The 23,809-nt window shown below is 48.9% G+C and overlaps 1 pseudogene; it reads right to left on the bottom strand.

Moving 5' to 3' along the window:
* Positions 1-326: 326 nt before the first annotated feature.
* LOC120042346 lies at positions 327-23,656 on the bottom strand (annotated as a pseudogene).
* Positions 23,657-23,809: the final 153 nt, after the last annotated feature.

The raw sequence follows: 23,809 nt of genomic DNA, 5'->3' as shown, positions 1-23,809 counted from the left end.
GTTTTTGAGTACTAGACTGTGGTTTAATAAGGGTCTAGAAAGGTGGTGTCTTGGTTGGAGGTGGAGTTTGTGATTCTACTGGGTTGACTTACGGTCCAGGTGTAAAGGGTTCTGTTAGAGGTCAAGTAAGGAGGGCTGCAACGGATGTGTGGACCTGGTGGTGGTTGTGTTAAACAGGCCGTGGTGTCTCAAGGTGTGTGGTGGTGTTGGGCCTGGTGGTGGTTGTGTTAAACTAACAGGCCGTGGTGTCTCAAGGTGTGTGGTGGTGTTGGGCCTGGTGGTGGTTGTGTTAAACTAACAGGCCTGGTGGTGGTTGTGTTAAACTAACAGGCCGTGGTGTCTCAAGGTGTGTGGTGTTGTGGTTGACTCACGGTCCAGCGTCCGGCACACAGGTTCTGCACGGCTCCGGCGGAGGCTTCCAGCACGGTGGGGTTCTTACTCTCCTTCAGCAGAGAGGTGTAGACACGTACCACCTCCGGCTGGAACAACAACTCATAACCTGGACGGACACGGAGGGAGAGGTGTTAGAAACATGAAGACACGCACCACCTCCATCTGGAACAACAACTCATAACTGGACGGACACGGAGGGAGAGGTGTTAGAAACATGAAGACACGCAGCACCTCCGGCTGAACAACAACTCATAACCTGGACGGACACGGAGGGAGAGGTGTTAGAAACATGAAGACACGCACCACCTCCGGCTGGAACAACAAACTCATAACCTGGACGGACACGGAGGGAGAGGTGTTAGAAACATGTAGAGACGTACCACCTCCGGCTGGAACAACAACTCATAACCTGGACGGACACGGAGGGAGAGGTGTTAGAAACATGAAGACACGCACCACCTCCATCTGGAACAACAACTCATAACCTGGACGGACACGGAGGGAGAGGTGTTAGAAACATGAAGACACGCACCACCTCCGGCTGGAACAACAACTCATAACCTGGACAGACACGGAGGGAGAGGTGTTAGATACATGAAGACACGCACCACCTCCGTCTGGAACAACAACTCATAACCTGGACGGACACGGAGGGAGAGGTGTTAGAAACATGAAGACACGCACCACCTCCATCTGGAACAACAACTCAATAACCTGGACGGACACGGAGGGAGAGGTGTTAGAAACATGAAGACACGCACCACCTCCGTCTGGAACAACAACTCATAACCTGGACGGACACGGAGGGAGAGGTGTTAGAAACATGAAGACACGCACCACCTCCGGCTGGAACAACAACTCATAACCTGGACGGACACGGAGGGAGAGGTGTTAGAAACATGTAGACACGCACCACCTCCGGCTGGAACAACAACTCATAACCTGGACGGACACGGAGGGAGAGGTGTTAGAAACATGAAGACACACACCACCTCCGGCTGGAACAACAACTCATAACCTGGACGGACACGGAGGGAGAGGTGTTAGAAACATGAAGACACGTACCACCTCCGGCTGGAACAACAACTCATAACCCTGGACGGACACGGAGGGAGAGGTGTTAGAAACATGAAGACACGCACCACCTCCGGCTGGAACAACAACTCATAACCTGGACGGACACGGAGGGAGAGGTGTTAGAAACATGAAGACACACACCACCTCCGGCTGGAACAACAACTCATAACCTGGACGGACACGGAGGGAGAGGTGTTAGAAACATGAAGACAGCCACCACCTCCGTCTGGAACAACAACTCATAACCTGGACGGACACGGAGGGAGAGGTGTTAGAAACATGAAGACACGCACCACCTCCATCTGGAACAACAACTCATAACCTGGACGGACACGGAGGGAGAGGTGTTAGAAACATGAAGACACACACCACCTCCGGCTGGAACAACAACTCATAACCTGGACGGACACGGAGGGAGAGGTGTTAGAAACATGTAGAGACGTACCACCTCCGGCTGGAACAACAACTCATAACCTGGACGGACACGGAGGGAGAGGTGTTAGAAACATGTAGAGACGTACCACCTCCGGCTGGAACAACAACTCATAACCTGGACGGACACGGAGGGAGAGGTGTTAGAAACATGAAGACACGCACCACCTCCATCTGGAACAACAACTCATAACCTGGACGGACACGGAGGGAGAGGTGTTAGAAACATGAAGACACGCACCACCTCCGGCTGGAACAACAACTCATAACCTGGACGGACACGGAGGGAGAGGTGTTAGAAACATGAAGACACGCACCACCTCCGGCTGGAACAACAACTCATAACCTGGACGGACACGGAGGGAGAGGTGTTAGAAACATGTAGAGACCCACCACCTCCGTCTGGAACAACAACTCATAACCTGGACGGACACGGAGGGAGAGGTGTTAGAAACATGAAGACACGCACCACCTCCGTCTGGAACAACAACTCATAACCTGGACGGACACGGATGGAGAGGTGTTAGAAACATGAAGACACGCACCACCTCCGGCTGGAACAACAACTCATAACCTGGACGGACACGGAGGGAGAGGTGTTAGAAACATGAAGACACGTACCACCTCCGGCTGGAACAACAACTCATAACCTGGACGGACACGGAGGGAGAGGTGTTAGATACATGTAGACACGCACCACCTCCGGCTGGAACAACAACTCATAACCTGGACGGACACGGAGGGAGAGGTGTTAGAAACATGAAGACACGTCTCCTTGTCTTCTCATTTACACCTGCACTGTTGCTGCATTCAGAAATCTCAGACTTCAGGGAGTTCAAGAGAACTGGGAGCTCGGGGGGGGGGGGGGGGGGGGGGGGGGGGGTGTCACTTTGAACGGTCATCCAACTTGGAATTCCAAGTCAGAAACTCGGGCCTCCTCATAGAGCTCGGAATTTCAGACCTGAAGATCACTGACATGATTTGACCTTGTTTCCCAGTTGTCTTGAAAGCAGCATGATTGGGGAAAAACTTCACAGGTGAAAACAATGTGATGGAAGCTCATTAGGCTGGCTTAGCTTCACCTGGTCACTTCTTTCAGATCAGTACAACAGAGGAGTGGACAGGAGAAACATATTCCAGTCTACATGATGCCACTTTATACTGTGTTACCTTTGGCAGGTGTAGTCCTCTTTGGAATGTCAATCATATCGGCTCCGTCCTCATTTCTCCCTGCAACAGAACATCAGAACACTCAGAAACAGACGCACAGAACACTCAATAACCCCCTGCCCACACTGCGGTGCTCTAGAACCCCCTGCCCACACTGCGGTGCTCTAGAACCCCCTGCCCACACTGCGGTGCTCTAGAACCCCCTGCCCACACTGCGGTGCTCTAGAACCCCCTGCCCACACTGCGGTGCTCTAGAACCCCCTGCCCACACTGCGGTGCTCTAGAACCCCCTGCCCACACTGCGGTGCTCCAGAACCCCCTGCCCGCTATGGTGCTCCAGAACCCCCTGCCCTCTATGGTGCTCCAGAACCCCCTGCCCGCTATGGTGCTCCAGAACCCCCTGCCCGCTATGGTGCTCCAGAACCCCCTGCCCGCTATGGTGCTCTAGAACCACACCTCTGTGAGCCACTGAAAAAGCCGCTAGGTAGGAGCACACATGCTAACACAGACTCACACATGCTGCCTCTCTTACACACACGCTGCCTCTCTGACACACACGCTGCCTCTCTGACACACACGCTGCCTCTCTGACACACACGCTGCCTCTCTGACACACACGCTGCCTCTCTGACACACACGCTGCCTCTCTGACACACACGCTGCCTCTCTGACACACACGCTGCCTCTCTGACACACACGCTGCCTCTCTGACACACACGCTGCACCTGCCTCTCTGACACACACGCTGCCTCTCTGACACACACGCTGCCTCTCTGACACACACGCTGCCTCTCTGACACACACGCTGCCTCTCTGACACACACGCTGCCTCTCTGACACACACGCTGCCCTCTCTGACACACACGCTGCCTCTCTGACACACACGCTGCCTCTCTGACACACACGCTGCCTCTGACACACACGCTGCCTCTGACACACACGCTGCCTCTGACACACACGCTGCACACTGCCTCTGACACACACGCTGCACACTGCCTCTCTTACACACACGCTGCACACTGCCTCTCTTACACACACGCTGCACACTGCCTCTCTTACACACATGCTGCACACTGCCTCTCTTACACACACACCGTCCTCTAGGAGACGGCCAGAGAGCATGACAATGCATGCATAGAGTTAGGAGACTGACATCATTAGCCAGTCCTAATTAATGCTCTAACCAGCAGACAAGCAGAGGTCAGAGAGTCAGAGCTACCTTTAGAACACCAGTCATCTGTTCCACAGCAGACAGAAGGACAGCAGAATGAGGGAGGAATAAATGATAGGAGAGAGGATGATTTGAGTCAAGCGAGAACAGCAGCAGTGACCCAGCCACCAAGACACCTCCTCCCACCAAAGCACCAGCATAGATCAAATGTAGGATTAGATTAGAAACTATCGCAGAAAACACACACCAACATGCACGCCAGCACAAAGACAAACCATCAAAAACAAAATGTCTGTTCACAAATAGAGAAACAAATCATTTCCATCACACAGACATCAGACACACAGACATTAAGGAGTGATACTGAACATTCTTTAGGATGGGGGTAAATAGCATTCAACATCCCAGGCTAACCACTGGTTCTCTGCTGTCTCGCTTTCCTGCTACACTGTCACTTTACTGTGTATACTCACACACACTAAAGTCAACAATTGCGTCACTCTCCATCTGCCTTCCTTCCACAGACAAATAATATAAACACTCTCAGACAGGCAAGACAGACAGGCACCCACACACTGACCTTTGCCCCTGCGGGAGCTGAAGCGGTTGGTCTTTCCAGTGGAGGGGGCGGGGCCCTGGTTGAGGGACATGGCTTCCTGGTAGCGCTCAGCGCCCGGCACCTCCCGGTGAACCTAAGGTCAAGTCAAGTTTACAATCATATAGTATAATATTGCTTATTTAAACACATGCTGCGAAACTTTGGTGCCTACTACGTATTTTCATTACCCCTCCGGCTTTGGGCTGATGTGTCAACGTGTTGTTCATACATTCAGAATCTAGGAGCAGAATTACTGTCTTAACTCAATTAGCCACGAAATCCCTAGTTTGAAAGTAACTTTTTCTGGGAACTATACTGCGCCATTTGCCTACATTGTCCCCCATGTGGGTCAGCCCCCGAGGATTTCAAGTTCTAGCCAATGAGCTTCAGCCCCTCGCAATTTGAGTGACAGCTAGCAAGAGCACTGACGTTGTGCACATATCTATACATATGTGACGTAGTATGCGATTTTCAGGGACCACTTGTGGCTCGCTGGCACTACTTTCAGACCTGTGAACAGTGTTGTCACGATGCCAGAATTTAAACTTCGATACAGATACCAGGTTAAGTATCACAACACTCGATACTGTACCAAAACAATACTGTACCAAAACGATACTGTGGCAAAAAAACGATACCATGGCACCTGATCCAGACACATCTTCGAGTTCAATATTATTACATTTTAAATGTCCGATTTTGTTCAAGGCATGTTATCACAAACAAGGTACTAAGGTAGTGAATTGACGTTAGCTTCAGCTGTAAGTTAGCAAGGAAAACTAGCCTACAAAGCTGGAAGCTACCAGTATCTTCTTGCACTGTAAAGTGTTCTAGTCTGTAATGGACATTGTTTTGCGATTAACAGTTTCAACATTCCTACATGCCGTGTTGCTTTATTCAAGTGTTAACTTCTGTGCAACATGGTGATGCAGCCCAGCCTCCCAGTGATGCAGTGTTTCCCCAGGACAGGCTAGTGCTAGCCATGGTGATGCAGCCCAGCCTCCTAGTGATGCAGTGTTTCCCCAGGCTAGTGCTAGCCATGTTGATGCAGCCTCCCAGTGATGCAGTGTTTCCCCAGGACAGGCTAGTGCTAGCCATGTTGATGCAGCCTCCCAGTGATGCAGTGTTTCCCCAGGACAGGCTAGTGCTAGCCATGTTGATGCAGCCTCCCAGTGATGCAGTGTTTCCCCAGGACAGGCTAGTGCTAGCCATGTTGATGCAGCCTCCCAGTGATGCAGTGTTTCCCCAGGACAGGCTAGTGCTAGCCATGGTGATGCAGCCTCCCAGTGATGCAGTGTTTCCCCAGGACAGGCTAGTACTAGCCATGGTGATGCAGCCCAGCCTCCCAGTGATGCAGTGTTTCCCCAGGACAGGCTAGTGCTAGCCATGGTGATGCAGCCCAGCCTCCCAGTGATGCAGTGTTTCCCCAGGACAGGCTAGTGCTAGCCATGGTGATGCAGCCTCCCAGTGATGCAGTGTTTCCCCAGGGCAGGCTAGTGCTAGCCATGGGGAAGTGGAGCAGGTACCGGACTCTCACACCATAAGGGGACCTCGGCTGCGCTGATAAACAAACGCGATCCTCTCTCAATCAGTAGACGACGTGACACTCATTTGACAGAAGCACCAAACATTTTCTTTTTATCGAGTACCGAACCCTTTGTCATGAGCTGGTACTGGAAAAAGTACAGAAGTTTGGATATACCATGCGACACTAAGAACTACAGGCTAAAAAGTCTACAGAAGTACCAGAGAATCTCTTTAAAGTACAATTCAAAAGGTCACAACACATTACTAAAAAGGCAGGATGAAACACTGTAGAAAGAAACAGAAAGGAGAACAATATCAACTACAACAGTACCTGATAGGACAGATTCCTCAGCAGACACATACTGTTCTCTATCAGCTGGAGACAGAGAGAGAGGGTGTGGGAGGGAAAGAGAGAGGGTGAGGGAGGGCGAGAGAGAGAAAGGGATAAGAGGAAGGAAAAGGAGAACAGGATTAAAATACATGCGGACACACAATCAAAGTTCAGGATCTTAAGAAAAATAGCCTTGGGCCACACCTTGTTGTCCACGTCTTTCAGGTTGATCTGTGATTGGACGATGTACATGAGCGAGTCGACCAATCCTGTGCACTCTCTCAGCTTCCTCCTGGCCTCACTGCGCTCTGAGCTCACGTTCCTGTTTCAGAGAGTGCGGGAGAGAGAGGGGGGAGGAGAGGGAGAGAGAGGGGGGAGGAGAGGGAGAGAAGGGGTGTGTGAGAAAGCAAAAAAAACAAGCAATACAGAAACAGAGGGGGACAGAATAAAATGGGCAGAGAGAGAGGGAGTGAGGGAGGGAGAGAGAGGAATGAGAGAGGCTACAATCAATGGCCACAATAGGATTCCAGCACACAACACAACCATTAGTAGGGAAACACTGAGTGGTCCTATGTCAGTGTGTTGCTTTCAGAGACTGAAAGAGTGTGGTCACGTCCCAAAAAGCACCCTATTCTCTATGTGGTGCACTAATGTTAGGGATGCCCATATAGGAGATAGGGGGACATTTAGGACGCAACCTGTGTTTGTTAAACTCCAGTCTAGTGAGGAGACAGTGAGATCGTAGATTAGGTTACTGGGCAAGTCATTGTGTTGTAGCCTGCCTTTAACAGAGACAGACACACCCACTGGAGAACACAGCACATTCCCACTCTGCCCTACCTTCTGGGAATTCCTCAGGCACACCTGTACAGACATGTACATACACACACAGCACTGCAAGACCAACAGACATGTACATACACACACACACAGCACTGCAAGACCAACAGACATGCACACACACACACACAGCACTGCAAGACCAACACACAGCTACCAGTCACTCATGGACTATACATGACTGTTTTAGGGCAGGCTGATACATCTTCAATACTGGTATGTATTTTTACAATACGGTCTATCATGATATTTTGATACAGCGCTAAGTTAAATGAAAAGTTTGACAAATTGGACGACATCACAGTCAGTTTGGTCCTAGCTTGGTTGAGTATAAAACCATCAGAATGGAAAAAGACCAATAAAATCATTAAGAATTCATTTGTTGCAATTCTACAGTCAATGTTGAAGCATAAAACATATTTACAACTTTTATTATTCAGAAACTTTAAAATACCGTAAAAAATTAGAAACATATTATGATATGATATTATGGCCATATCACCCTTCTTTTTTTCCTCTCCTTGTACAATCCATCCCTCTCCCCCTCTCCGTACCTCAGGCAGCCAGCTGTGTTGGTGAGGGACGTCTCCCACTCCAGGTGTCGTGGTTTGAGGTTCTCCTCTCCTCCTGCCTCGTTCCCTCTCTCCCAGCCCCGAGTGAGCTACCATCACCTCGTCTGAGAGGGCGTGCAGGGCGTGGTCAACGATCTCCATCTTCACTGAGTCGTGAGACGACAGATTCCACAGCGTGCCTGAGGAAGAGGGTGACGGATCATCATCATCACCACACACTACCGTTTCCCACTTACCGCAGTAGTACACTAGTCGTAACCGCAGTAGTACACTAGTCGTAACCGCAGTAGTACACTAGTCGTAACCGCAGTAGTACACTAGTCGTAACCGCAGTAGTACACTAGTCGTAACCGCAGTAGTACACTAGTCGTAACCGCAGTAGTACACTAGTAGTACCATCAGTAGTAACAGCAGTAGTACACTAGTCGTAACCGCAGTAGTACACTAGTCGTAACCGCAGTAGTACACTAGTCGTAACCGCAGTAGTACACTAGTCGTAACCGCAGTAGTACACTAGTCGTAACCGCAGTAGTACACTAGTCGTAACCGCAGTAGTACACTAGTCGTAACCGCAGTAGTACACTAGTCGTAACCGCAGTAGTACACTAGTCGTAACCGCAGTAGTACACTAGTCGTAACCGCAGTAGTACACTAGTCGTAACCGCAGTAGTACACTAGTCGTAACCGCAGTAGTACACTAGTCGTAACCGCAGTAGTACACTAGTCGTAACCGCAGTAGTACACTAGTCGTAACCGCAGTAGTACACTAGTCGTAACCGCAGTAGTATTACCTGTGATAGTATCAGTCAGGTCCTGGTCTCTGGTCTTCCTCAGCAGTCTGACCAGGGCCGGTACTCCATCACAGTTCTTGATGGCGATCTTATTGTCAGCTTCTCGTCCGTAAGAGATGTTTTTGAGCGCTCCGCAGGCGGCGTGGTGGACCTCCTTCTTAGGGTTGTCTAACATGGACACCAGGGATGGGATACCTTTCATACGACGGACATCTGTCTTCACCTGGAGGGGAGAGAGAGGAAGGAGAGGGGACGAGAAGGGAGGGGACGAGGGAGAGAGAAGGGAGGGAACGAGGGAGAGAGAAGGGAGGGAACGAGGGAGAGAGAAGGGAGGGAACGAGGGAGAGAGAAGGGAGGGGACGGAGGTAGAGGGAAGGAGGGAGAGGGAAGGAGGGAGAGGGAAGGAGGGAGAGGTGTTAGTGGTTGTGTGTGGCTCTCATTCTGACATGAAAGACAGTAGCTAGGTAGCCCGCAGCATGGCTGTGTTTATGACTAGATAAAGGGTGTGTGGGTAATCAAATCTAATTTTATTTGTCACATGCTTCGTAAACAACAAGTGTGGACTAACAGTGAAATGCTTACTTACGGGCCCTTCAACAATGCAGAGAGAAAGAAATAGAAAAAAAATTATAGAAAAGCTATAACACTTAATAACAAAAGTATATAAATACATAATGACTAATGATAACTTGGCTATATACACGGGGGTACCAGTACAGAGTCGATGTGCAGGGGTACGAGGTAATTGAGATAGATATGCAAGGGGCTGTAAAGCTGTGGGTGTGAAGGTGACGTGCTGCAGGTACCATTTGTGTATATAAAGGAAGTGTGTATAGATAAAGATATGACCTTGTCGTTCTTAAAGGTGATGTGGGTGCTATAGGTGTATATATTACCTTGTGTGTATTAAAGCCAAGTGTGTGTGTATGTGTGTGCGCTGTGAGTGAGAGTGAATGTGTGGCATGGGAGAGAGAGAAGTGGGGGATGTTCTGCCCATGCAACCTAGATTTCTATGTAGCTAGTAACTTATGGGACCTGTGTGTGTGTTTGTAGTTGAGGGAGTGACTGACCATGAGAAGTGGGGAATGTATTTGTCAAATAGAATAAATGTTTATTAGTCACATGATTGGGCTAATGTTACGTCTACTCTCGCTCCTCCTCTCTGGCGCTCGTTGTCACCAGTGTACTCATCATTACACACACCAGACACCATCGTTACGCGCACCTGCGCTTCATGAGACTCACCTGGACTCCATCACCTTCTTGATTACCTCTAATACATCCGTCACTCCCTTTGGTTCATTCCCCAGGCGTTATTGTTTCTGTTTATATGTTCCATGTCTGTACACTACTTGTGTTTCTTGTTTTGTTCCATGTTGGTTTATTTATTAAATTCCCTCCCTGAACCTGCTTCCTGATTATTAGCGTACACGTTACAGGTAAACAGATGTAGACTAACAGTGACCTGCTTACGGCCCTTCCCAACAATGCAGAGAGGGGAAAAAAGAGAAATAATAAACATGTGTGTGTGTTTATATTTGTCCAAGACAGGTTACATAAATACATGAAATGGCCATCTACAGTAACCAAATATCTTAATATCAAACATGACCCATTTACAATACTAATAAAAGTGTGTGTGTGTGTGTGTGTGTGTGTGTGTGTGTGTGTGTGTGTGTGTGTTCACGCATGCATTTCAATGAGTGCAGGTTGTGTCATTTGTGTGTGTGTTGATATCAGTTTTAAATGTATCGACTAGAATAGATTATGATATTGACGGACTTAAATAATTATTTATTGCTATTCGTCTTTTCTGATGAAAAACATCTAGTGCTCATTGTCAAGATCGCTGGTGCCATGGCTACTCTACTGGGGCCAAAATGTGACTGTAGGTTTTCAGAAAATATAATTAGAGTTTACCCTATTCATCTATGGAAAAGATACTTATGTGTTTCCCCTTTCATCTGTGTCTGGTGTTCGCTAGATACTGGCTAGCTGGGTCTTCAGTCAGCATGGAACAAAGGGGGGGTCTCTTTCAAAACTCATACGCAGTTGTCAAGTCAACACGTGTCAGTGCTGCTGTGAACCACATCACAAAATACATTCTGAACGGGAGATGTATATAAAATATATAGAAATATATCATTGATGCAATTCCATAATTGATGCAACATTGTTTGAGGTTCTTTGTGTTTCACCACATTTGCTTGAGGTGATTTTACTGCAACACTGCATCCAAGTTGCTTGACAAAGGCTTTTCAAAGAGCTGTCAGTCAAGGCGAGCTCATGAATATAAGCTCCACGCCCACTCAGCCTGTCTTTTCAAACTTCCTGGTATTTAGCCAGGAGAGAAAAAAAGTGCTTTTCAGAATGACTGTTCAGCACTTTTAAATAATTGACTTTCTGGTTTCAGAATTTCTACAGACAAGCTGACTGCAGTGATAAGGTTCTAGAAGGAACACGGTGTGGCTCCAAGGAAGAAGCGGTGTGGTGGTTGAAGAAGCGGTGTGGTGGTTGTAGTAGCGGTGTGGTGGTTGAAGAAGCGGTGTAGTGGTTGAAGAAGCGGTGTGGTGTTGAAGAAGCGGTGTGGTGGTTGAAGAAGCGGTGTGGTGGTTGAAGAAGCGGTGTGGTGGTTGAAGAAGCGGTGTGGTGGTTGAAGAAGCGGTGTGGTGGTTGAAGAAGCGGTGTGGTGGTTGAAGAAGCGGTGTGGTGGTTGAAGAAGCGGTGTGGTGGTTGAAGAAGCGGTGTGGTGGTTGAAGAAGCGGTGTGGTGGTTGTAGTAGCGGTGTGGTGGTTGAAGAAGCGGTGTGGTGGTTGAAGAAGCGGTGTGGTGGTTGAAGAAGCGTGTGGTGGTTGAAGAAGCGGTGTGGTGGTTGAAAAAGCGGTGTGGTGGTTGAAGAAGCGGTGTGGTGGTTGTATTGCCAGCAGACGGGTGCCGTCCTACGACGACATTCGGAGAATCATCCACTACATCAACAATTTGACAGATGTCCACGCGATGCCACTCCCAGGATGGATTTAAGAGGCCGACATTTCAGACCTTCTGTGTGGCCCAAGTGCAAAACTTTGATGCGTGATCATGGTGAGTGCTTTCCTAAATCTTGATACTTAGATTTGTATGGAACGTTGAACAGCTCAAACCAGCAGAACAGCGGCAAAGACTAATCAAGGCCCACATGAATCGGACCCAGAGAGACGGTCAGTCTGTACTCTGGTGCCGTGCGGTCATATTGTCTTTAACGTTTCTCCTTTTAGTTGCTGCTTAGAGAGACCAGAGCTTACTCTGACCCATATTACCTCTCACCCCCTCCATCCCCTTCTCTGGTTTAGCTCTATTCAGAGGTTTACTCTGTGTGACTGTCATGTCCTGGGTTTGTGAGAGGGTCGTTTGGGCACATCTGCATGTGCTGTCCCCAGGATCGTGTGACATAGGGAAAATGTGTTTGAATATAGCCTAAACACATTCTCTGTGACATGAAATTATAAGATATATTATTTAACGTGGCAACTGATTCATTATTTATCCTCCCAAGCCTCTCCGAATGGAATCTGACTTGGAAAGACGAAGGGTCACAACCATAATATGTGCAGGGACTACATGATATGTGCACGTGTGTGTGTGTGTGTGTGTGTACATGTTCAAACACGTGCACGCCGCATGTAGTCTCTGCACATATGGTTGTGACCCTTAGTCTTTCCAAGTGTTTCTCTGTCATGTATGTGCACGTGTGAACATTAAGTGAATGCAGCCAATACATTCTGTTGCTTGTATGTGTACAAATGTGGTCACGTATACATGTGTACGCAACAACAATGTCGGTATAGTTAGAGCCAGATGGAATGTATATGTAGCGCGTATGTGTGAGAGAGAAAGAACATGTTACTGGATTTCATGTTTTGTGTTTTCGTATTCATTATTTGAATAAAGGTCTTAAAACGAACTGCAAACTTTGACCTAGTTTCTCTCAAAAACATGGTGTGGGGACTCAACATGTAATGACATGCAACTCGTTGGATATTTGGAGTAGAGAGGCCTCCTTACAAAAGATACCATTCTCTTCTTTACAGCACGGTCTAAAACTCCAAATGGTTTTGGGGTCAATGTGACTGATTATCATAGAGCAAGTCACATATTGCCTTGTCATTCTTAAAAAGGTGAGATATATATATATATAGGTCGCAGGTGCTGCAGGTGTATATATATATTACCTTGTCGTTCTTAAAGGTGAGGTGCTGCAGGTGTATATATATTACCTTGTCGTTCTTAAAGGTGAGGTGCTGCAGGTGTATATATATTACCTTGTCGTTCTTAAAGGTAAGGTGCTGCAGGTGTATATATATTACCTTGTCGTTCTTAAAGGTGAGGTGCTGCAGGTGTATATACACTGCTCAAAAAAATAAAGGGAACACTTAAACAACACAATGTAACTCCAAGTCAATCACACTTCTGTGAAATCAAACTGTCCACTTAGGAAGCAACACTGATTGACAATAAATTTCACATGCTGTTGTGCAAATGGAATAGACAAAAGGTGGAAATTATAGGCAATTAGCAAGACACCCCCAAAAAAGGAGTGATTCTGCAGGTGGTGATCACAGACCACTTCTCAGTTCCTATGCTTCCTGGCTGATGTTTTGGTCACTTTTGAATGCTGGCGGTGCTCTCACTCTAGTGGTAGCATGAGACGGAGTCTACAACCCACACAAGTGGCTCAGGTAGTGCAGTTCATCCAGGATGCCACATCAATGCGAGCTGTGGCAAAAAGGTTTGTGTGTCTGTCAGCGTAGTGTCCAGAGCATGGAGGCGCTACCAGGAGACAGGCCAGTACATCAGGAGACGTGGAGGAGGCCGTAGGAGGGCAACAACCCAGCAGCAGGACCGCTACCTCCGCCTTTGTGCAAGGAGGTGCACTGCCAGAGCCCTGCAAAATGACCTCCAGCAGGCCACAAATGTGCATGTGTCTGCTCAAACGGTCAGAAACAGACTCCATGAGGGTGGTATGAGGGCCCGACGTCCACAGGTGGGGGTTGTGCTTACAGCCCAACACCGTGCAGGACGTTTGGCATTTGCTAGAGAACACCAAGATTGGCAAATTCACCACTGGCGCCCTGTGCTCTTCACAAATGAAAGCAGGTACACACTGAGCACGTGAGCACATGTGACAGACGTGACAGAGTCTGGAGACGCCGTGGCGAACGTTCTGCTGCCTGCAACATCCTCCAGCATGACCGGTTTGGCGATGGGTCAGTCATGGTGTGGGGTGGCATTTCTTTGTGGGGCCGCACAGCCCTCCATGTGCTCGCCAGAGGTAGCCTGACTGCCATTAGGTACCGAGATGAGATCCTCAGACCCCTTGTGAGACCATATGCTGACACATGCACATTTGTGGCCTGCTGGAGGTCATTTTGCAGGGCTCTGGCAGTGCACCTCCTTGCACAAAGGCGGAGGTAGCGGTCCTGCTGCTGGGTTGTTGCCCTCCTACGGCCTCCTCCACGTCTCCTGATGTACTGGCCTGTCTCCTGGTAGCGCCTCCATGCTCTGGACACTACGCTGACAGACACAGGAAACCTTTTTGCCACAGCTCGCATTGATGTGCCATCCGGGATGAACTGCACTACCTGAGCCACTTGTGTGGGTTGTAGACTCCGTCTCATGCTACCACTAGAGTGAGAGCACCGCCAGCATTCTAAAGTGACCAAAACATCAGCCAGGAAGCATAGGAACTGAGAAGTGGTCTGTGGTCACCACCTGCAGAATCACTCCTTTTTTGGGGGTGTCTTGCTAATTTCCTATAATTTCCACCTTTTGTCTATTCCATTTGCACAACAGCATGTGAAATTTATTGTCAATCAGTGTTGCTTCCTAAGTGGACAGTTTGATTTCACAGAAGTGTGATTGACTTGGAGTTACATTGTGTTGTTTAAGTGTTCCCTTAATTTTTTTGAGCAGTGTATATTACCTTGTCGTTCTTAAAGGTGAGGTGCTGCAGGTGTATATATATTACCTTGTCGTTTTTAAAGGTGAGGTGCTGCAGGTGTATATATATTACCTTGTCGTTCTTAAAGGTGAGGTGCTGCAGGTAGGCGGCAGCATTGCTCTTAACGGGGTCCAGTCTGTAGTTGAGCATGGCGATGACCTCCGGCAGCTCCGGCTGTCTCCAGGAAGTGGCGGGGCCTTTCCTCAGGGTGCTGGCCAATCAGGTAAGAGAATATATACAACACTTCATCCAAAGCGACTTACAGTAGTGCAGGCAAATTCCAAATCTGGACCTTGAATCCAGTTCCACTGTTGAATATCATTCCTCCCCTCTAATTAGGGACTGACTTAGACCTGGGACCCCAGGTGGGTACAATTCATTATCAGGTAGAACAGAAAAACAGCAGTGGTCCGGACCAGTCCTAAAATTAACTTTTTGGTCCACCAGCCACTGTGGCAGGTAGATTTAAAGATCTACCAGCCACTCAGTTTTTTTTTACCATCCAAAATATTTCCTCCCGTAAATTATATCCAACAACACAGATGAGCACGCTTTGTAATGTTTCTAAAACAATAAATGTATTAGTGTTAAGAAGTAATGTGGTATAGTGTTTAATTAAATTTTTTGTGACCTGACACTTAACAAAAATGATCCCCTGCCCCTTTAAGGACGGGAGGTTACCGTGGTAACGCGACTGGAGTCATGTTTGTCCTGTGAGATTGAGTCTGACAAGCAGCAGCCTTGTCTTCTCTTTCCTAGCAGTTGAAACTCAAACATTGATAAACAACCTAGCTTGTGAACAAAACAAATATAAATAGCCAGGAAACACAAGGACAAAGTCTTACTTCAGTAGACTTCATCTTCAAGTAAATTGGACCAACGTTTATGCCTGTGCACAAAGCTTCTAAAAATGAATCTTTCACTCAGCTCCTGACATGCACACAGTGCGAGGTGGAATAGGCTATAAGATTTGTAGTTCTTTGACTTTGTGTGATTCATTTACCAGCTATGAAACAAAAACTGCAGAAATATTTTGAAAATAGCTACTGCAGCATTAAATCATACTAAACTATTTTTATTCACAAATGTGAGTGACATGCTGGCACTGTGGAACCCTGGCCACCCACCAACATGGCTGGTGAAACAGACATCTGACCCACCAATGACAAAATGTACCCGCGTTTGGCAGGTGGTGGGTGTTCATTTTAAGCCCTGGTCCGGACCTGCAGGCTTGGATGTGAATACCCCTGATATATCTACAATACGCCACCAAGGAGTCTCACCTGTCCAATGAAGCCATGCTACCCCTCTCTCCCTGGGCCAGGGGTGCACCTCCCCAGTAGTACATGTCCCCTGCTCCACTCATGTCTCCATCCAGAGTCCCTTCATAGCTCCTGGGAGGGGAGAGAAGAGGTATGGGGATAATAGTATGAAGTGAACACTACTCCTGTGATGGAGTGGACACTACACTGATAGGGGTTAGTAGGGAGTGGACACTACACCGGTAGGGGTTAGTAGGGAGTGGACACTACACCGGTAGGGGTTAGTAGGGAGTGGACACTACACCGGTAGGGGTTAGTAGGGAGTGGACACTACACCGATAGGGGTTAGTAGGGAGTGGACACTACACTGGTAGGGGTTAGTAGGGAGTGGACACTACACTGGTAGGGGTTAGTAGGGAGTGGACACTACACCGATAGGGGTTAGTAGGTAGTGGACACTACACCGGTAGGGGTTAGTAGGGAGTGGACACTACACCGGTAGGGGTTAGTAGGGAGTGGACACTACACCGGTAGGGGTTAGTAGGGAGTGGACACTACACCGGTAGGGGTTAGTAGGGAGTGGACACTACACCGATAGGGGTTAGTAGGGAGTGGACACTACACCGATAGGGGTTAGTAGGGAGTGGACACTACACCGGTAGGGGTTAGTAGGGAGTGAACACTACACCGATAGGGGTTAGTAGGGAGTGGACACTACACCGATAGGGGTTAGTAGGGAGTGGACACTACACCGATAGGGGTTAGTAGGGAGTGGACACTACACCGATAGGGGTTAGTAGGGAGTGGACACTACACCGATAGGGGTTAGTAGGGAGTGGACACTACACCGGTAGGGGTTAGTAGGGAGTGGACACTACACTGGTAGGGGTTAGTAGGGAGTGGACACTACACTGGTAGGGGTTAGTAGGGAGTGGACACTACACTGGTAGGGGTTAGTAGGGAGTGGACACTACACTGGTAGGGGTTAGTAGGGAGTGGACACTACACTGGTAGGGGTTAGTAGGGAGTGGACACTACACTGGTAGGGGTTAGTAGGGAGTGGACACTACACTGGTAGGGGTTAGTAGGGAGTGGACACTACACTGGTAGGGGTTAGTAGGGAGTGGACACTACACTGGTAGGGGTTAGTAGGGAGTGGACACTACACTGATAGGGGTTAGTAGGGAGTGGACACTACACTGATAGGGGTTAGTAGGGAGTGGACACTACACTGGTAGGGGTTAGTAGGGAGTGGACACTACACTGGTAGGGGTTAGTAGGGAGTGGACACTACACTGGTAGGGGTTAGTAGGGAGTGGACACTACACTGGTAGGGGTTAGTAGGGAGTGGACACTACACTGGTAGGGGTTAGTAGGGAGTGGACATTACACTGATAGGGGTTAGTAGGGAGTGGACACTACACTGATAGGGGTTAGTAGGGAGTGGACACTACACTGACTGAATAAACAACCAGGGATACAGAGAAGGAGACCAGACATTACTGCACACACTCCCTCCACACACACTGGGGCATGTACCCTGTCCTGCGGGGCGGTCCGTGGTTGAAGGCTTGTTGGTTGCGTGGTACTGTTCCGTAGTGGATGGCCGGTCCCATGCCGTAGTCTGCCTCGTCATATCCCAGACTCCTCTGGTCATCCTCCAGACCGTACGGCTCAGGGACAAACCTCTGCATCCCAGACAGCTCCAACGCACTGCCCATACGACCCACCTGACAATACAATATCATCATGTTAATACACACTCTGCATCCCAGACAGCTCCAACACACTGGTCATACGACCCACCTGACAATACAATATCATCATGTTAATACACACTCTGCAGTCCTGACAGCTCCAACACACTGGTCTTATGACCCACCTGACAATACAATATCATCATGTTAATACACACTCTGCAGTCCTGACAGCTCCAACACACTGGTCATACAACCCACCTGACAATACAATATCATCATGTTAATACACACTCTGCAGTCCTGACAGCTCCAACACACTGCCCATACGACAATACAATATCATCATGTTAATACACACTCTGCAGTCCTGACAGCTCCAACACACTGGTCATACGACCCACCTGACAATACAATATCATCATGTTAATACACACTCTGCAGTCCTGACAGCTCCAACACACTGCCCATACGACCCACCTGACAATACAATATCATCATGTTAATACACACTCTGCAGTCCTGACAGCACCAACACACTGGTCATACGACCCACCTGACAATACAATATCATCATGTTAATACACACTCTGCAGTCCTGACAGCTCCAACACACTGGTCTTACGACCCACCTGACAATACAATATCATCATGTTAATACACACTCTGCAGTCCTGACAGCTCCAACACACTGGTCATACGACCCACCTGACAATACAATATCATCATGTTAATACACACTCTGCAGTCCTGACAGCTCCAACACACTGGTCTTACGACCCACCTGACAATACAATATCATCATGTTAATACACACTCTGCATCCCAGACAGCTCCAACACACTGGTCATACAACCCACCTGACAATACAATATCATCATGTTAATACACACTCTGCAGTCCAGACAGCTCCAACACACTGGTCATACAACCCACCTGTGGCTGTGCTGCGTATGGGTCCAGCTGGTTCCTGCTGATGGCTCTGTATCCTGAGTCCAGGGTCCGGTACCCATCAGCTGGCCTGGAGGAGAGGAGAAGTAGAGAGGAGAGAAGAGTTGAGGGAGAAAGGAGAGGATATACCCGTTGTCTCCCAACTCTACGTCTATGGTTAAAGAGACAACAGATCCTACCTGTAGCGGTCGTCCATGCGCGCTCCCCTGCTCAGGCTGGCGTAGGTCTCCCCTATGGAGGGAGGAGGGCCCTGGCGATAGTCCTCGTACCCCCCCGGGGGTCCGTAGTGGTAGTTTCGGGGCACGGTGTTGGTGGGGTAATCCATGGGAGGACCTGGCTGTCTGTAGACCCGCTCCATGGGGGTGGTGTAACCCCCTACACCTGTCATAGACCCCCCTCCATCCAGGGAGAGGTTGTCAGACACAGAGGGGATGACTGTACGAGTCATGGTAGTCTTCACTACCTTCTTTACCTGGGGAGAGGGGGAGGAGATGACAGTATGAGTCAGGGGAGAGAGGTTAGTGTCAGACGCGGAGGAGATGACAGTATGAGTCAGGGGAGAGAGGTTAGTGTCAGACGCGGAGGAGATGACAGTATGAGTCAGGGGAGAGAGGTTAGTGTCAGACGCGGAGGAGATGACAGTATGAGTCAGGGGAGAGAGGTTAGTGTCAGACGCGGAGGAGATGACAGTATGAGTCAGGGGAGAGAGGTTAGTGTCAGACGCGGAGGAGATGACAGTATGAGTCAGGGGAGAGGTTAGTGTCAGACACAGAGGAGATGACAGTACAAGTCAGGGGAGAGAGGTTAGTGTCAGACACAGAGGAGATGACAGTATGAGTCAGGGGAGAGGTTAGTGTCAGACGCGGAGGAGATGACAGTATGAGTCAGGGGAGAGAGGTTAGTGTCAGACGCGGAGGAGATGACAGTACGAGTCAGGGGAGAGAGGTTAGTGTCAGACACAAAGGAGATGACAGTATGAGTCAGGGGAGAGGTTAGTGTCAGACGCGGAGGAGATGACAGTACGAGTCAGGGGAGAGAGGTTAGTGTCAGACATGGAGATGACAGTACGAGTCAGGGGAGAGAGGTTAGTGTCAGACATGGAGACGACATGAGTCAGGGGAGGGGTAGAGAGGTTGGAGAGGAAAAGGAGGGGAGAAAAAGATAAGTGAGAGAAAGTAAGGGGTGTGGAGGCAGAAAAAGTCAGTCAATTAGCTAATGTCATTCACAATCCTCAAGTGTCAACTGTGTGTGTGTGTGTGTGTGTGTTTTAGTAAAGGTAGTACCGTAGTTTCTGTGCGGCGCGTGGTGCCATCTTCGCTGGTTTCCACGGAGATGACGGGGGGCACCTCGTGAGGGTCCTCCTCCACGGTAACCGTCTCCTGGACAACTTGACCAGGCTCCATCCTGTACTGAAGAACGGAGACAGACCCCGTTACACACACACAATTTATCACACACACACACACACACAAATCCACACTAGCGAACTTAATTAACACAGGTGAACACATCACACACACACACAGATACATAAAGACAGTCACACAACTGACAAAGAGGAAGACATATTCCGGTACACACACACACACAGCTTACATGTGTCCCGTTGACGTATCCCTCGTTCAGTGTGAGCCTCTCTATGTCCGCATCACAAGAAACACGCCCATTCTGTAGAGCGGAGGGGAAGACAGGGGTTGTTTACACAAGTGGACAGAGTGTGTGTGTGTGTGTCAACCGCAGGGCCAGGAGGAGCAGAGGTATTCCAAACATTCAGAGGAGCAGGTTAACGCAGGACACAGAGAGAATGTCATGACATCAGAGCCCCAGGCTCCACCACTATCCATTCAGTCAACCCCAGACAACACCACTATCCCATTCAGTCAACCCCAGACAACACCACTATCCCATTCAGTCAACCCCAGACAACAGACAACACCACTATCCCATTCAGTCAACCCCAGACAACACCACTATCCCACTCAGTCAACCCCAGACAACACCACTATCCCACTCAGTCAACCCCAGACAACACCACTATCCCACTCAGTCAACCCCAGACAACAGGCAACACCACTATCCCATTCAGTCAACCCCAGACAACACCACTATCCCACTCAGTCAACCCCAGACAACACCACTATCCCACTCAGTCAACCCCAGACAACACCACTATCCCACTCAGTCAACCCCAGACAACAGGCAACACCACTATCCCATTCAGTCAACCCCAGACAACAGGCAACACCACTATCCCATTCAGTCAACCCAGGCAACACCACTACCCCATTCAGTCAACCCAGGCAACACCACTACCCCATTCAGTCAACCTCAGACAACACCACTATCCCATTCAGTCAACCCCAGACAACAGGCAACACCACTATTCCAGTCAGTCAACCCCAGACAACAGGCAACACCACTATCCCATTCAGTCAACCCCAGACAACAGGCAACACCACTATCCCATTCAGTCAACCCCAGACAACAGGCAACACCACTATCCCATTCAGTCAACCCAGGCAACACCACTATCCCATTCAGTCAACCCCAGACAACACCACTATCCCATTCAGTCAACCCCAGACAACACCACTATCCCATTCAGTCAACCCCAGACAACACCACTATCCCATGCAGTCAACCTCAAACAACACCACTATCCCATTCAGTCAACCCCAGACAACAGGCAACACCACTATCCCATTCAGTCAACCCAAGCAACACCACTACCCCATTCAGTCAACCCCAGACAACACCACTATCCCATTCAGTCAACCCCAGACAACAGGCAACACCACTATCCCATTCAGTCAACCCCAGACAACAGGCAACACCACTATCCCATTCAGTCAACCCCAGACAACACCACTATCCCATTCAGTCAACCCCAGACAACACCACTATCCCATTCAGTCAACCCCAGACAACACCACTATCCCATTCAGTCAACACCACTAGCCCATTCAGTCAACAACAGGCAACACCACTATCCCATTCAGTCAACAACAGGCAACACCACTATCCCATTCTGTCAACCCCAGACATTTAAGCAGAAATACAGTAAGTACAGAGTAGACAAACAATCCAACAATTGATGAAGCGAATGAAAAAAAGATGAATGGATGGACAGAATGGGTGAGTCATGGAGGAGGATGAGAGACCGGTTCAGAGCAACACTGCAGCCAGCAAGACAGAAAGAGCCTCAGAGAGAGCAGGGCGTGTGAGAACCTGTCAGTGGGTTGTCAGTTGGCTGTGTGTGTGTCTGTCTCAGTGGGGTTCTCAATGTGTGTGTGTGTGTGTGTGTGTGTGTGTGTGTGTGTGTGTGTGTGTGTGTGTGTGTGTGTGTGTGTGTGTGTGTGTGTGTGAGATTTGTAAACAGGGTGAAGACCAGGCACATTCCAACCCTGTCTGTTCTCCAGAGATACAACACTGACTGACCAGACCAACCCTGAGAGACGAGACTACGTGTTTTACGTGTGGTGTGTTAATCAAATGCCTGAGGTGGTAAAATGACACACCTCAGTGTGTTTTCTTACCAGACAGTGTGCGTTCACAAGTAATCTAAAGCTATGTGGTCACTACGTCCAGATAGGGAAGCCTGACACAGTCAGACACTAAGCAGGAAGTGGACATGGTAAACAGTAACCTAGACCAGGGATTGGACAAAACCCAACCGGTTATGAATCAACGTGCAGCGGTATACTATTTGTAAAAATAAAGTGTATTTCCCTCCTCTGTTTTCCCTTCTGCTCAGTGTACACATGCAGCTCTTCCTTCAGAATAGCACCAACAATGACATTCAGTAGCTACTAGCGGTGCTTGTATAACGTTGAGCTGGATTTGCCTGTCTTTGCCATTGGTTTATTTTCATACGTTAGCATTTAGCTAACAGCTAACATTCTCAAACTAAATACTGCAATTCTACTATCTGAACGATCTGTAATATTCTGACCACAGGATCAACCATGGACTGGGATCATTAACACTGAAAATACGATATACCGTAATGTTTTATCACATATGAGCCTTAGGAATGTCTTCTAGCCAGGTTTATAATATGACATTTCTCTCTAGCCTATATGAGAATTTCACATGTCAACACCGAACTGCCACAAAAACAATTGTACCACAAGTCTGCTGCAATGGGTAACTGCAAAAACAACCAGAGGTGGGACCAGGCTACCTTCACATGGCATGCACATCCCCAGAGATGACCTGGGGGGAGTTAGACACAAGGCTGTTTCCACCATGGCCTGGGACAGAGGCCAGACTGACAGCATTAGGGATGGAAGCGGACGGTCATGATAGGGCGGACCAATGATGGCTACAGGAAGGGTTGACCAATGATGGAACGGGACGACGGTAAGCCGGTTGGGGTGAGGCAATGGGTGACACCATGGGGGCCAGGATCGCAAAATTATGTGAACTTCATGAAACATTTCACAGGTTTTCCGGAAATCCTCCAATTTCCTGCTTATTCCCTCCTGGAAGATATCGGAATGTTGCAACCCTAACGGCAGCTATGGAGGTGACGGCATGGATAGTTACAAGGACGGTTAAACGTGATGAAACAAGGTAGGACGAAGTGATGGAATGTGTGATACCATGATGGCTATGGGGGTGATGGATGATCCCATGAATACTATGGGGGTGATGGATGATCCCATGAATACTATGGGGGTGATGGGTGATCCCATGGGGGCGAGGGCTTTACCTGTAGATTGGGGGGAGGGCGTGGGAGGGTACCTCCGCACCTCCTCTCCTCCTCCAGAGCGCGAGTCAGACGCTCAAACTGACGCTCCTGCTCCCGCACGGAGGCCAGGAGAGAGGCTGCACTCTCACACTGCTCCATTCACACTGAGTAGAGAGGACAGGACAGGGTTCAACCACCTAGCACCACACTGAGTAGAGAGGACAGGACAGGGTTCAACCACCTAGCACCACACTGAGTAGAGAGGACAGGACAGGGTTCAACCACCTAGCACCACACTGAGTAGAGGACAGGGTTAAACCACCTAGC

This window comes from Salvelinus namaycush, unplaced genomic scaffold (genome assembly GCF_016432855.1).
Source record: "Salvelinus namaycush isolate Seneca unplaced genomic scaffold, SaNama_1.0 Scaffold66, whole genome shotgun sequence".
Taxonomy (NCBI): Eukaryota; Metazoa; Chordata; class Actinopteri; order Salmoniformes; family Salmonidae; genus Salvelinus; species Salvelinus namaycush.
Note: the sequence above shows the minus strand (reverse complement) of the source record. Positions and strands in the feature narration are given on the sequence as shown.